General features: G+C 42.4%; 1 protein-coding gene across 1 annotated transcript in view; it reads left to right on the top strand.

Moving 5' to 3' along the window:
- The window catches only part of SEC16B (SEC16 homolog B, endoplasmic reticulum export factor), a 118,426-nt gene that overhangs the window by 97,068 nt on the left and 6,775 nt on the right, over positions 1-14,583 (top strand). Inside the window, exons 26-27 of the transcript XR_001296670.2 lie at positions 5,236-5,318; positions 6,361-6,550. The gene's annotated coding sequence lies outside the window, so the exon portion shown is untranslated. The remainder of the gene's footprint in view (positions 1-5,235; positions 5,319-6,360; positions 6,551-14,583) is intronic.

Raw genomic sequence — 14,583 nt, 5'->3', positions numbered from 1 at the left:
CCTCCCCCAGCTCTGAATTCTCCCTCTGCCCCTGGTTCCTCATTTTCCATCTTCTTTATAGTCTTTTGCTCGGACCCCTGCTCAGACTTGTGTGCATATGAATCAGCTGTGTATAGCTAACACCAATTTTTGAGGTCTAGCCTAGAAAGCTAATGACAAAATATCTTCCTGATTGTATAATACAATTAAAATAGTTTCTTTTTAAATTGAGGCGATATGCAAAGTATGAAGATCACAGGGCTTCCCAGGTGGCGCTAGTGGTAAAGAACTCGCCTGACAATGCAGGAGATGTGAGATGAGGGTTTGATCCCTTGGTCAGGAAGAACCCTCACAGAAGGGTATGGCAACCTATTCCAGTGTTCTTGCCTGGAGAACCCTGTGGACAAAGGAGCCTGGAGGGCTATAGTCCATAGGGTCACAGATAGTCAGACATGACTGAAGCAACTTAGCATGCACGCATGAATGAAGATCACAGGGGCTTCCATCAACAATGGAGGGGTAGTCAAGAGGGCAGGCAAATTACTTAGCCTCTTGGAGCCTTAGTTTTCTCCTCTGTGAAATGGAAATGATAAACCCTGTCTCATTGGCTTACTGTATTAGTTGACTATTATGTGTAAAATGCTCAGTAGAGCTCCTGGCAAGCAATAATTACTCCATACTTCCAAACCCAAAGAAAGGCAATGCCAAAGAATACTCAAACTACCTCACAATTGCACTCATCTCACACGCTAGTAAAGTAACGCTCAAAATTCTCCAAGCCAGGCTTCAGCAATACGTGAACCGTGAACTTCCAGATGTTCAAGCTGGTTTTAGAAAAGGCAGAGGAACCAGAGATCAAATTGCCAACATCCGCTGGATCATGGAAAAGGCAAGAGAGTTTCAGAAAAACATCTATTTCTGCTTTATTGACTATGCCAAAGCCTTTGACTGTGTGGATCACAATAAACTGTGGAAAATTCTGAAAGAGACCACCTGACCTGCCTCCTGAGAAACCTATATGCAGGTCAGGAAGCAACAGTTAGAACTGGACATGGAACAACAGACTGGTTCCAAATAGGAAAAGGAGTACATCAAGGCTGTATATTGTCATCCTGCTTATTTAACTTATATGTAGAGTACATCATGAGAAACACTGGGTTGGAAGAAGCACAAGCTGGAATCAAGATTGCCGGGAGAAATATCAATAACCTCAGAGATGCAGATGACACCACCCTTATGGCAGAAAGTGAAGAGGAGCTAAAAAGTCTCTTGATTAAAGTCAGAGGAGAGTGAAAAAGTTGGCTTAAAGCTCAACATTCAGAAAACTAAGATCATGGCATCTGGTCCCATCACTTCATGGCAAATAGATGGGGAAACAGTGGAAACGGTGTCAGACTTTATTTTTTGGGGCTCCAAAATCACTGCAGATGGTGATTGCAGCCATGAAATTAAAAGACTCTTACTCCTTGGAAGGAAAGTTATGACCAACCTAGACAGCATATTAAAAAGCAGAGATATTACTTTGCCAACAAAGGTCTGTCTAGTCAAGGCTATGGTTTTTCTAGTGGTCATGTATGGATGTGAGTGTTGGACTGTGAAGAAAGCTGAGTGCCAAAGAATTGATGCTTTTGAACTGTGGTGTTGGAGAAGACTCTTGAGAGTCCCTTGGACTGCAAGGAGATCAACCCTGGGATTTCTTTGGAAGGAATGATGCTGAAGCTGAAACTCCAGTACTTTGGCCACCTCATGCAAAGAGTTGACTCATTTGAAAAGACCCTGATGCTGGGAGGGATTGGGGGCAGGAGGAGAAAGGGATGACAGAGGATGAGACGGCTGGATGGCATCACCGACTCGATGGACATAGGTTTGAGTGAACTCCGGGAGTTGGTGATGGACAGAGAGGCCTGGCGTGCTGTGGTTCATGGGGTCACAAAGAGTCGGACACGACCAAGTGACTGAACTGAACTGAACTTGGTAACTATTGTTATTAGAGTAACCCATGGTAGCATTTTCAAACTCTTATTTATACTGTTATTTCTGTTAAAAGTACTTAGCAAATTCTAACCAACAGTCTTGCAGGAAAAATTCAGATCCATTCGGTTTTCAAGCTGCAGGCTGCTTCTCTCAGGGCAGAGAAGTGACCTGCTTTCCATCCCAGAAGCATTCACAGATGTCACCAGGAAGTGGAACAAACGTCCTTGACTCTTGTCTGGGCCTTCAGATCGTGGGTAGCAGCTGAACAGTCACTTTAGGGTGAAACCAACAGAAGGTGAGGGTTCAGTCACTTGACTCAGTAGCAGGTGCTGTTTATAGCACTCAAGCTCCTTCCTGGAATGGTTTCATGTTTGTGACACGTACCATGTGTTAAGAGTGCACGCGTTCCGCGTTTGGTCATAACACGACAACCAATGGTTGGCATAGCCTTTGGTTTAGACAACCAGATGGAACCCCCTGGGTTGAGGGTGAACTCCTCCTTATCTCACCCAACCTTCCTCCTTGTACCACGAAGGCTGTCAGGATGACTGCTCACATCCTGTTAGGGAGAATTACCATAATCACGAATGGGTAGTTAGGGACAATATTCCAGTTTAAAGACTTTCATGGGCCATGAAAACTAGCAAGTAAATAATCATTTATCAGCCAGTCACATAGAGGACGCCACATGGAATGACATTTCCAGCACTTCTACATGCACAGAAGCCATATATCATAATGGGACATGAAAGTTACGTGCGAACAGGCTGTAAAACTGAACAACTGTTTACCTCAGTGGAGGTTTTATTTACATACCCTCCGGCAGACACTTAAATGTGCTTCATATGGGGCTGAGGATCACAGCTTCCAGCAGAGCCTGGGTTAAGCGGGGATGCTTTGGATACACACACTGATTGCAGCGTGATTTCAGAGGCTCTGGTAAAGGCCTCTCTAGCTCCCTCCAAAACTCACTTTGCCTGCTTGATGCTTAAAAAAAATCTCTTGGAATCAAAGCTTTATAATCACAGAAAATTTAATTTGACAAGTTCAACATTGGATTCAATGTGAAATACCATGGAATACACAAATAGCCAACATTTATAGCACTCTGTTCTTTATTGAGCACTTCCACATGTGGAACCTTCTTTATGCTCCAACACCCCAGTAGGTTGAATCATTGCCCCCAGTTGTGAGCCGGGACCTGTAACTTAGAGAAGTTCAGTGGTTTGTCCAAGGACACATGCGAGGCCCGTCAGGGCTGGGACTTGAATCTGGTGTTTCTGAAGTTGTCTCCTTAGTGCACTTTCCATGAGAGCAGGCTCTTGTGTGAAATACCATACAGAGGAAGTCCTTGACTTAAATTTATGCCACCTGAGAGCCAGTTTTTAAGGGTAGAGCTGCAGATGAGAGTTGGGTCAGCGGTCTTCCTGGGCCCTTCTCACCTGGGGCAGGCCTGGAGGTTCCCCCTTCTGTGATGCCCCCTGCCCACTTGCCCTGCCCAACCTGATGGGTGAGTGTACACACGCTTCCTTTAAGCTCCACTGAGTTGATCCCATTCCACACTTGCATTCCCTGCTGGAACTGGAGCTCTGTTCTGATTCCTGGTCTTGGCCAAAGTCCTAGGAACTTGCTGCCTCCTTGCTGGTTCTCTGTCCCTCTGCTCCCGCCCTTAGCTGAGGTTTTGTTCCTCTGCACAGACTTGTCAGGACTGGCTGCGGATTGTAGTTTTCTCTGACTATTATAGGAACTTCCAGTTGTTCGTTATTCCTTCGTTCATTGAACACATTTTTATAGAGCACCCAGGACAGACAAGATACAGTTCAGAGTCAGTTCTTCTCAGTTCTCAAGGTAACCCTAATGAAGCAGGAACTTGCCACATACCTGTCGAGACTGTGTGTGTGTGTTAAGTGGCCTCAGTCGTGTCTGACTCCCTGCGACTCCATGGACTGTAGCCCACCAGGCTCCTCTGTCCACGGGATTCTCCAGGCAAGAACACTGGAGTGGATGCCAGGCCCTCCTCCAGACCTTTAGAGACTATGTAAGTGCTATTGTTGACTAGCTCACCAGTCAACCCAGTTAAAGCTGGGTCTTTTTCCTCTAAATCTCTGATCATCTACTGTCAGCCAGAAGAACTGATGGCTTAGTGGGGGCACTGAAGGGGCAGGAGGTGAGTCTGGATCATGGTTGGGGTCAGAACATGGGAAATGGGTTCCAGGAGACCTTTAAGACACCATGGGAATTAAAAAAAAATTTATCAGCATACAGTTGTTTTAACCCACTCCAGTATTCTTGCCTGGGAAATCCCATGGACAGAGGAGCCTGGCAGGCTACGGTCCATGGGGTTGAAAAGAGTCAGAACTGACTGCGTGACTGAGCACAGCACAGCACACACAGTTGCTTGAAAATGTTAGCTTTTGCTTACAATGAAGTGAATCAGCTCTATGTGTACATACATCCTCTCCCTCTTGGGCCTCCCTCCCATTTCCCCTCCCAACTCCCACCCCTGTAGATCACCACAGAGCAGTGAGCTGGGCTCCCTGTGCTATAAAGCAAGACAGCATAGGAATTTCACAGTGTCAACAAGGTCTGGCTGGCCCTGGCTCCAGGTGAGACTGTGAGTGCTCTGCTGAGTGACAGTCGATGAGCTACAGAGGAAGTGGGATAATTTATAGAAAAGGGTGACAAGGAACGACCTTCAGCATCTTTGTTTAATAACATTACCTTCACAAGCTGCAATCCTTTAGTTTCACAGATACCAGTGGCAAGACTTGAATGAATTTTATCTGAATTTCTGCTTTATTTATTTCCCCGCTAGCTTCATTTCTAAAATCACCTTTGCGGAATGACAACTCAATCAATTCAATAATATGCAATTTTACACAGTAGGAACCTATTCCCATACCCCCCCCTTCATATTTAAAATTGTCAGCTGCTTCCTAGAATAGCCTATGTGTGTTTCAAAGCCAAGTCATTTTCATCTCCAGACCCCCAAGGTGGAATGACACTGTGAGATGGACAGAGTCCTGACTTGAGGTTGAAGATGCTCCCCTCTTCCCTTTCTTTTTTCACATGCATCTCTCGTTCATCACAGCCTGAGCTGCCAGCTCACGTTCAATTTCCCATCAGTTCAGTTGTGTTAAGGAATCATTGGCTTGATGGGCTTCAGTTTAGAGGCTTTCTGAGATGCTTGGCGTTTTCTTACTTTGTTTCCCATGCTTTTTGGAATCTTGCCAGAGCAAATGAACATGAAATGAACGTGTATATTTTGGCTTTGTTTTCTAGGGCCGGGTAAAGTGATGGACAGGATTATATTACTCGAGGAATTGAGGAGATGGGCTGCACACATTGGTTGATCCACAGAGTCTGTGAGTAATGAACTGGAAAAAAAAAGCTGCTGATTGAAAATTTGAATCATTAAAAGCTTTGAAATCAACAGCTTCTCTTAGAATTTCAATCTTCTGAGATTTGCTTAGAGTCAGTGCGGCAATGGTCTGAGCCATAGGCCACATTGTCAATCACAGTGAGCAGGGTTTGCTCAGGGCCTCTGTTGTTTCAGAGATTAAACACTTACACAAGCTATAGTAACTCTTCTAGGGCCCTGGTGTGGTCATCATGGTATAGTACTCCCTGGACTTTCATTGATTTAGAATTCACGTTTTCCATTATTTGTAAATGACCCTCCAGGTTCAAAATATAATTTGTATTCTTATTGAAGCATGAATCAGAATTGCACTTGCTGGCTGGGATGCTGGGGTGCAGTGGTGGATTGCATGGCTGGCCTAATGCTTTGCCCTCGCTGCTCAAGGAAAAAAATGTTTTTTCACTTTTTGTATATACATATCATGGGGGAAATGATGTGATATAGTGGTTCTTTGTGAATTGAGGGATATTGGAAAGAATTACTCATGAGTGTCAGGCTGTACTGTCGGTATGTCTTATTGTAATGAGATCAAGTACAGCAATGCTTTTCTCATCTGTGAATGACTTATCTGGACATTAGGAAATAACTTATTTTGTAATCAGCCTGTAAAGAAACGGGCTGCTGAGAAGACAATATAGATGTTCCCACATCCATCCACACTAAAACGCATGCTCTTAGCTCAAAGATGATCTCCTCAAGCCCTTATCCAGAACTGCCCTCTGCCCTTTTTGATTTAGATTTATCTTCAGGTGCAAAGAGTTGAACCTAACATGCTCATGGCATCTGTGTCTTCTTTTTGGCTCACATGGGCTAGTTTATTTCAGTACTTTCCATCTTCATACCTATGCCTGTTATCTCCTTCATCTCTAGTAAACATGCAACATGCATACTCATATGTTTAGAGTATGTTATAAATGTATGACATTTAGATTTATATAAATGGTATTTCAGTGTATTTTCTTTTCTTTTTACTGTTTTATTTACAGCATAATTTTTCAGAATTTATGCATGTTGGTGAATGTGTGTGCAGTTAATTCTTCAGCTGCATTGTCTTCCAGAGCACGTGTCCACTATGTTTTGCTCACAGTACCACATACAGACGCCATTGGTGGCTCAGTGGCTTGCTGCCACAGTGCTGTGAAGACCATCCTCTTCTGTGCCCATGTATGGTCCTGGGTAAGTGTTCCTGGGTGGTAGCACTAGAGTCAGATTATAGGTTATAATATAGGGGTGACTGAACACTTCATCTCACATGGTATTCTCCAGACGACTGTTCTACTTTTCTCTTCTATAGGAGCGAACTAGGCTTCCTGTATCTCCACATTCTCATCCATATAAATTAGCATATTTCTGGGTATTATTGATACAGAGCATCTCATCATATATTTATTAGTCATTTGGATTTGTCCTTCTGGGAATTGTGTAATCATATCCTTGTCCATTTTACTATTGGGATTCCTGTCTTTCTCATCAATTTGTTGGAATTCCGTGTGTGTTTTGGACATTAATTTTTGTCGGTTTTAGCTGATGCAATTTTCTTCTGGTATCTTTTGTTGAAGGAAATTACTTTTTATATGACAAACGTTTTATTTTGGAAGAATTTGAGATTTACAGGAAAGATGTAAGGATACTGCAGAGTGTTCCCATATTACCTTCTCCCTAATGTTAGCATGTTATTTATTTATTTTAAAAATATTTATTTATTTATTCGGCTGCCCCAGGTCTTAGTTGCAGCATTCAGTATCTTATTTGCGGCATACGGGTTCTTTCAGTTGTGGCAGTAGGTCGTATCTAGTTCTCTGACCTGGCATTGAACCCAGGCTCCCTGCATTGGGAGCCTGGAGTCTTAGCCACTGGACCACCAGGGGAGTCCCCCTAATGTTGACATCATTTTTGGCATATTTGTCAAAACCAAGAAATAACACTGGCTTAAGAACACTAACTAAATCACAGATTTTTTTCAGATGTCACCATTCTTTTCTTTGCTGTCCTTTTACTGTTCCGGGATCTAATCCAGGATACTGCTTTTAGTTGCCATGTCCTTAGTCTCTTTTGATCTGTTCTAGGTTCTCAGTCTTTCCTTGCTTTTCATGATGTTCGATGTTTTGAAGAGTACCGGTCAAGAATTTTATAGACAGTCTCTCAATTTGGGTTTGACTGCCGTTTTCTTATGATTAGCCTGGGCTTACACATTTCTTGGGAAGAAGACCGCAGAAGTAAAGCACACTTCTTTTCACATCACATCAAGGGGTACATAACAGCAACATGACTTATTACTGGTGATGCTAATCTTGAACACTTGGTTAAGGGGATATCAGCCACTTGTCTCTACTGTCAGGTTGAATCTGTTTCCTTTCCATACTCTGCTCTTCAACATGAGTCAGTAAGTTCAGCCCACACTCAAGGGGAGGGGAGTCAAACTTCACCTTCTGGACAAGGAAGTAACTACATATGTTATTTACAATTCTATAAGGAAGAAGATATCCTTAATTATAATATAATCAAAAATTGCCGATTTTTCACCATATGGCTTGTGCTTTTGAGATCTTGTTTCCTATCTGAAATACCACAAAGATATTCTTCTATACTTTCTTTACATCCATACACCAATATAATGCTCATCTTTAATATTTAGGTTTTTAATCCATCCAGATTTTACCTTTATGTAAGGTGTGAAAATAGGATCTAAGTTACAATTTTCTCCTTAGGCTTTTTTTAAAACTCTCTCTCTTAAACTGATTGTTCCCCCACTGATTTATCATGTCAGTTGTCCACATAGCCAAATTTCTAACTTGGAACTCTTTGGGCTCTGTTTTGTCCCATTGGTCTATTAGTCTGTTACTGTGCCAGTACATGATAGAGTTATACTATGGCCTTATAGTACGCCTTCATATCTGGTAGGGCAGGTATTATGAATTGAATGGTGGCCTCCAAAAAGATATGTCCACATCCAAATCCCTAGAACCTGTGAATGTCACTTTATTTGGGGGGGAGATTTGTCACATGTGTAATTAAATTAAGGTTCAGTTCAGTTCAGTTGCTCAGTTGTGTCCGACTCTTTGCAAACCCATGAATCATAGCACGCCAGGCCTCCCTGTTCATCGCTATCTCCCGGAGTTCACTCAGACTCATGTCCGTCGAGTCCGTGGTGCCATCCAACCATCTCATCCTCAGTCGTCCCCTTCTCCTCCTGCCCCCAATCCCTCCCAGCATCAGAGTCTTTTCCAATGAGTCAACATAAGGTGGCCAAAGTACTGGAGTTTCAGCTTTAGCATCATTCCTTCCAAAGAAATCCCAGGGCTGATCTCCTTCAGAATGGACTGGTTGGATCTCCTTGCAGTCCAAGGGACTCTCAAGAGTCTTCTCCAACACCGCAGTTCAAACGCATCAATTCTTCGGTGCTCAGCCTTCTTCGCAGTCCAACTCTCACATCCATACATGACCACAGGAAAAACCATAGCCTTGACTAGACTGACCTTAGTCAGCAAAGTAATGTCTCTGCTTTTGAATATACTATCTAGATTGGTCATCACTTTTCTTCTAAGGAGTAAGCGTCTTTCAATTTCATGGCTGCAGTCACCATCTGGGGTGATTTTGGAGCCCCCCAAAAATAAAGTCTGACACTGTTTCCACTGTTGCCCCATCTATTTCCCATGAAGTGATAGGACCAGATGCCACGATCTTCGTTTTCTGAATGTTGAGCTTTAAGCCAACTTTTTGGCTCTCCTCTTTCACTTTCATCAAGAGGCTTTTCAGCTCCTCTTCACTTTCTGCCATAAGGGTGGTGTCATCTGCATATCTGACGTTATTGATATTTCTCCCGGCAATCTTGATTCCAGCTTGTGTTTCTTCCAGTCCAGCATTTCTCATGATGGACTCTGCATATAAGTTAAATAAGCAGGGTGACAATATACAGCCTTAATGTACTCCTTTTCCTATTTGGAACCAGTCTGTTGTTCCATGTCCAGTTCTAACTGTTGCTTCCTGATCTGCATACAGATTTCTCAAGAGGCAGGTCAGGTGGTCTGGTATTCCCATCTCTTTCAGAATTTTCCACAGGTGATTGTGATCCACACAGTCAAAGGCTTTGGCATAGTCAATAAAGCAGAAATAGATGTTTTTCTGGAACTCTCTTGCTTTTTCCATGATCCAGCGGATGTTGGCAATTTGATCTCTGGTTCCTGTACCTTTTCTAAAACCAGCTTGAACATCAGGGAGTTCACGGTTCACGTGTTGCTGAAGCCTGGCTTGGAGAATTTTGAGCATTACTTTACTAGCATGTGAGATGAGTGCAATTGTGTGGTAGTTTGAGTATTCTTTGGCATTGCCTTTCTTTGGGATTGGAATGAAAACTGAACTTTTCGAGTCCTGTGGCCACTGCTGAGTTTTCCAAATTTGCTGGCATATTGAGTGCAGCCCTTTCACAGCATCATCTTTCAGGATTTGAAACAGCTCAACTGGAATTCCATCACCTCCACTAGCTTTGTTCGTAGTGATGCTTTCTAAGGCCCACTTGACTTCACATTCCAAGATGTCTGGCTCTAGATTAGTGATCACATCATCATAATTATCTGGGTCATGAAGATCTTTTTTGTACAGTTCTTCCGTGTATTCTTGCCACCTCTTCTTAGTATCTTCTGCTTCTCTTAGGTCCATACCATTTCTGTCCTTTATAGAGCCCATCCTTGCATGAAATGTTCCCTTGGTATCTCTAATTTTCTTGAAGAGATCTCTAGTCTTTCCCATTCTGTTCTTTTCCTCTATTTTTTTGCATTGATCGCTGAAGAAGGCTTTCTTATCTCTTCTTGCTATTCTTTGGAACTCTGCATTCAGATGCTTATATCTTTCCTTTTCTCCTTTGCTTTTCACTTCTCTTCTTTTCACAGCTATTTGTAAGGCCTCCCCAGACAGCCATTTTGCGTTTTTTGCATTTCTTTTCCATGGGGATGGTCTTGATCCCTGTCTCCTGTACAATGTCATGAACCTCATTCCATAGTTCATCAGGCACTCTATCTATCTGATCTAGTCTCTTAAATCTGTTTCTCACTTCCACTGTATAATCATAAGGGATTTGATTTAGGTCATACCTGAATGGTCTAGCGGTTTTCCCTACTTTCTTCAATTTGAGTCTGAATTTGGCAATAAGGAGTTCATGATCTGAGCCACAGTCAGCTTCTGGTCTTGTTTTTGTTGACTGTATAGAGCTTCTCCATCTTTGGCTTCATAGAATATAATCTATCTGATTTCGGTGTTGACCATCCTGGGAATGTCCATGTGTAGAGTCTTCTCTTGTATTGTTGGAAGAGGGTGTTTGCTATGACCAGTGCATTTTCTTGGCAAAACTCTATTAGTCTTTGCCCTGCTTCATTCCGCATTCCAAGGCCAAATTTGCCTGTTACTCCAGGTGTTTCTTGACTTCCTACTTTTGCATTCCAGTCTTCTATAATGAAAAGGATATCTTTTTTGGGTGTTAGTTCTAAAAGGTCTTGTAGGTCTTCATAGAACTGTTCAACTTCATTTTCTTCAGCCTTCCTGGTTGGGGCATAGACTTGGATAACTGTGATATTGAATGGTTTGCCTCGGAGACGAACAGAGATCAATCTGTCATTTTTGAGATTGCATCCAAGTGTTGCATTTTGGACTCTTTTGTTGACCAGAATGGCTACTCCATTTCTTCTGAGGGATTCCTGCCCACAGTAGTAGATGTAATGGTCATCTGAGTTAAATTCACCCATTCCAGTCCATTTTAGTTTGCTGATTCCTAGAATGTCAATGTTCACCCTTGCCATCTCTTGTTTGACCACTTCCAATTTGCCTTGAATCATGGACCTGACATTCCAGGTTCCTATGCACTATTGCTCTTTACAGCATCGGATCTTGCTTCTATCACCAGTCACATCCACAACTGGGTATTGTTTTTGCTTTGGCTCCATCCCTTCATTCTTTCTGGAGTGATTTCTCCACTGATCTCCAGTAGCATATTGGGCACCTAATGACCTGGGGAGTTCTTCTTTTGGTATCCTATCATTTTGCCTTTTCATACTGTTCATGGGGTTCTCAAGGCAAGAATACTGAAGTGGCTTGCCATTCCCTTCTCCAGTGGACCACACTCTGTCTGACCTCTCCACCATGATCTGCCCATCTTGGGTTGCCCCGCAGGCATGGCTTGGTTTCATTGAGTTAGACAAGGCTGTGGTCCTAGTGTGATTACATTGACTAGTTTTCTGTGAGTATGGTACTTGAGATGAAATGAGCCTGATGACCTGGATAGCTCCTAAATCCAGTCGCATGAGACAGAAGAAGGAAAACACAGACACAGAAAGATACAGAAAAGAAGGCTGAGGTGAAGACAAAGAGATTGGAGAGATGCAGCCACAGGTCAAGGACTGTGAAGGACTGCCCTCATCCTGCAGAAGCTAGCAGAGGCCCCCTACAGATTCTACCTTAGAGCTCCCAGAGTAAGTGTGGCTCTGCCAACACCTTAATTTTGGACTTGTGGCCTCCAAAACTGTGAGAGAATGTATTTCTGTTGTTTTAAGCCACCTGGTGTGTGGTACTTTGTTACAGACTCCTCTGTCCATGGGATTTCCCAGGCAGGAATACTGGAGTGGGTTGCCATGCCCTTCTCCCAGACTGAAGCCCTAGGAAACTATAAAATACAGTAATTAACTGCTTCAGTCCCTTGTTTTCCAAAATTCTCTTTTATTCATGGATACTTATTCTTTCATTCTCATTTTGGACAGTTTAATGAGATGTTTAAAATAATCCTACTGAAATCTGGTTCATAATTCCATTAAATTTATAAATTAATTTAGGGGAGATTTTCATCTTTACAAGATTACATAATCTTATCTTTTAGTTGTGGTAGCAACTATCTAAATCTATTAGCATGGGGTTTTTTTTCCATTAATATGAACTTATTTGACCTAAGGGTTTTAAGATTTTTCTTTATGAAATTCTCATGTATTCTTTGTTATTTCCAAACAACAACAGTTGTACTTTTCCCTGGCAATCTTCCTGTCTCATTGCACTGGCCAAACATTGAGGGCTATATAAAGAAGCTGCAGTAATAGTAAGCATTTTTATCTTATTCTAGTGTGAAAAGGAATGCACTTAAAACATATTGATTGCATGTGAGGTTTCCTGTGGGTGTTTTGGTAGACTGACTTTCTTCTTTGGCAACTTAAAGAATTTTTTTCTATTCCTGATTCAAGGGGTTGGGAAAATAGACCCCACATCTTGATAGGAGCAGATGCAAAGTTATATTACAAAGGTCCTGGACAAAGTGATGAGTGGAAAATTGTGACCATTTTTGTGTTTTCACTTCCACAGGGTAAGTTACTAGCTATATCTTGCATAGAGAATTTCTGGTTGGAAGACAGGTGGTGAGTTGGGGACTTCTGAGATATGAGAGAAGTATCCATGACTTATAGGTTGGTGTTGATGAAATGAAGCTTTTAATTTAAAAAATTGAAACAGGGCCAACAAAGGGGTGGAATACTGAAAAAAAAAAAAAAAAACACCAGTAATGCTTTGTGAAGTTTTTCTTTTTTCTTGTTTGGCCATGTGGAATGGGAGATCTTAGTTCCCCAACCAGGGATCAAATCCATGCCCCTGCAGTGGAAGTATAGAGTCTCAGCCCCTGGACTGCCAGGGAAGTCCCCAAGATTTTTTTTAAAAAGTGAATTCCCAATAGATACAACCATCAACTGATCACAAATTCATCAGCAAATATTATTTGTCATTATGATAAACCAAGCACTGTCACAGTGACTGGAGGAGTACAAAAAATAAGACAGATTGCCCTCAAAACACTTTCAATTTATTAGGATTAGAAAGATACTGCAGTCCCTCAAAGAGGGCCAATAATACAAGATAAAATGTAAGAGACTTGAAAAGACAGGCTCAAAGAGATGGCAATAATGCATTCATCTCTTTCAAGAGATTAAAAATTTGAATATATCTTCAATAATACAATAAAAACCAGTGGAGGAGATTCACTTTTCATAACTAGGCCACAAAAGTATTTGAATTCCAAAAGCAGGAGATGTTTATATTAAAATTTCTTCACAAATGACACCCTACTAAGTAAATTTCCTAGAGATTTGAAAGAATTAGTATAACTTTGAAAATAGCTTCCCACAGTCTGACTCTGTGAACTAAATGTAGGAGACATGAGCAGGTTTCCATATCTGTATTGGAGTCTCTCCACTTACAAACCACTAATAACAAAACTAACTTGAAGCATGTGTTGACATGGGAATTGGCTAGTAGAAACCACTGTGGAAATCTTAAGTTGCTGTGGAACTAGGTCAATAATGGGCGTTGGCTTGCCTCCAGTTGCTTCTGAAAGGGAGAAAGAGTTTGATGACAGCTGAGTGACCACTTAACCTGCTATTCGGGCAGCTTGGCTGGCAGGATGCCTGGTGATAAGCAGCAGAAGAAAATTTACAGAAGACAAAAGTAGGAGCTGAGAAAGAGATCAGATACCCTGCTTCTCGTCCTGGGCACTGCAGGCATTCTGAACAGGACAAGTCTTTGTTGTACAGGACTGCTGTGTTGAGGGAGTTTGGCATCTCCTCTGGTTGAACATGAGTGAGGGTTCCCCAGGGGCTCAGTGGTAAAGAATCCACCTGCCATTTCAGGAGACGCAAGAGACACGGATTCGATCCCTGGGTCAGGAAGATCTCCTGGAGAAGGAAATGGCAACTCACTCCAGTATTTTTGCTGGGAAATCCCATGGACAGAGGAGCCTGGTGAGCTACAGTCTATGGGGTTGCAAAAAGTTGTACATGCCTGAGCGACTGAACGCATACATACTCTGTTTGAAAGTCACTGAGACAGAGAGCTAGGAGCCTTTAGGAAACAATGTTGCCAGGGGGTTTAGAGGGAGCAGAGTCTGAAGATGCTAGTTAATGGAGAAACAGAAAGATTTAATGAGTGGCAGCCATACTGTAGAATTTGAGGGGATTTCAGTCAAGATAATCCATTTTGCGAGGGGCTTCCACACTATTCTCTTTTACTTTTGGCTGCACCATATGGCTTGTAGGATTTTAGCACCCCAACCAAAGATTAAACCTGGGGTGACCGGCAGTGAAAAGCCTGAGTCTTAACCACCAGGCCACCAGGGAACTCCCCAGACTATTTTCAAAAATTTGCTTTCATCACATCACGACTCTGTTCTAAAGCCTGAGACGACTCACTATGGC

Source organism: Capra hircus, chromosome 16 (genome assembly GCF_001704415.2).
Source record: "Capra hircus breed San Clemente chromosome 16, ASM170441v1, whole genome shotgun sequence".
NCBI lineage: Eukaryota > Metazoa > Chordata > Mammalia > Artiodactyla > Bovidae > Capra > Capra hircus.
The sequence above is the reverse complement of the archived record's forward strand: the minus strand, read 5'-3'. Positions and strand labels throughout refer to the sequence as shown.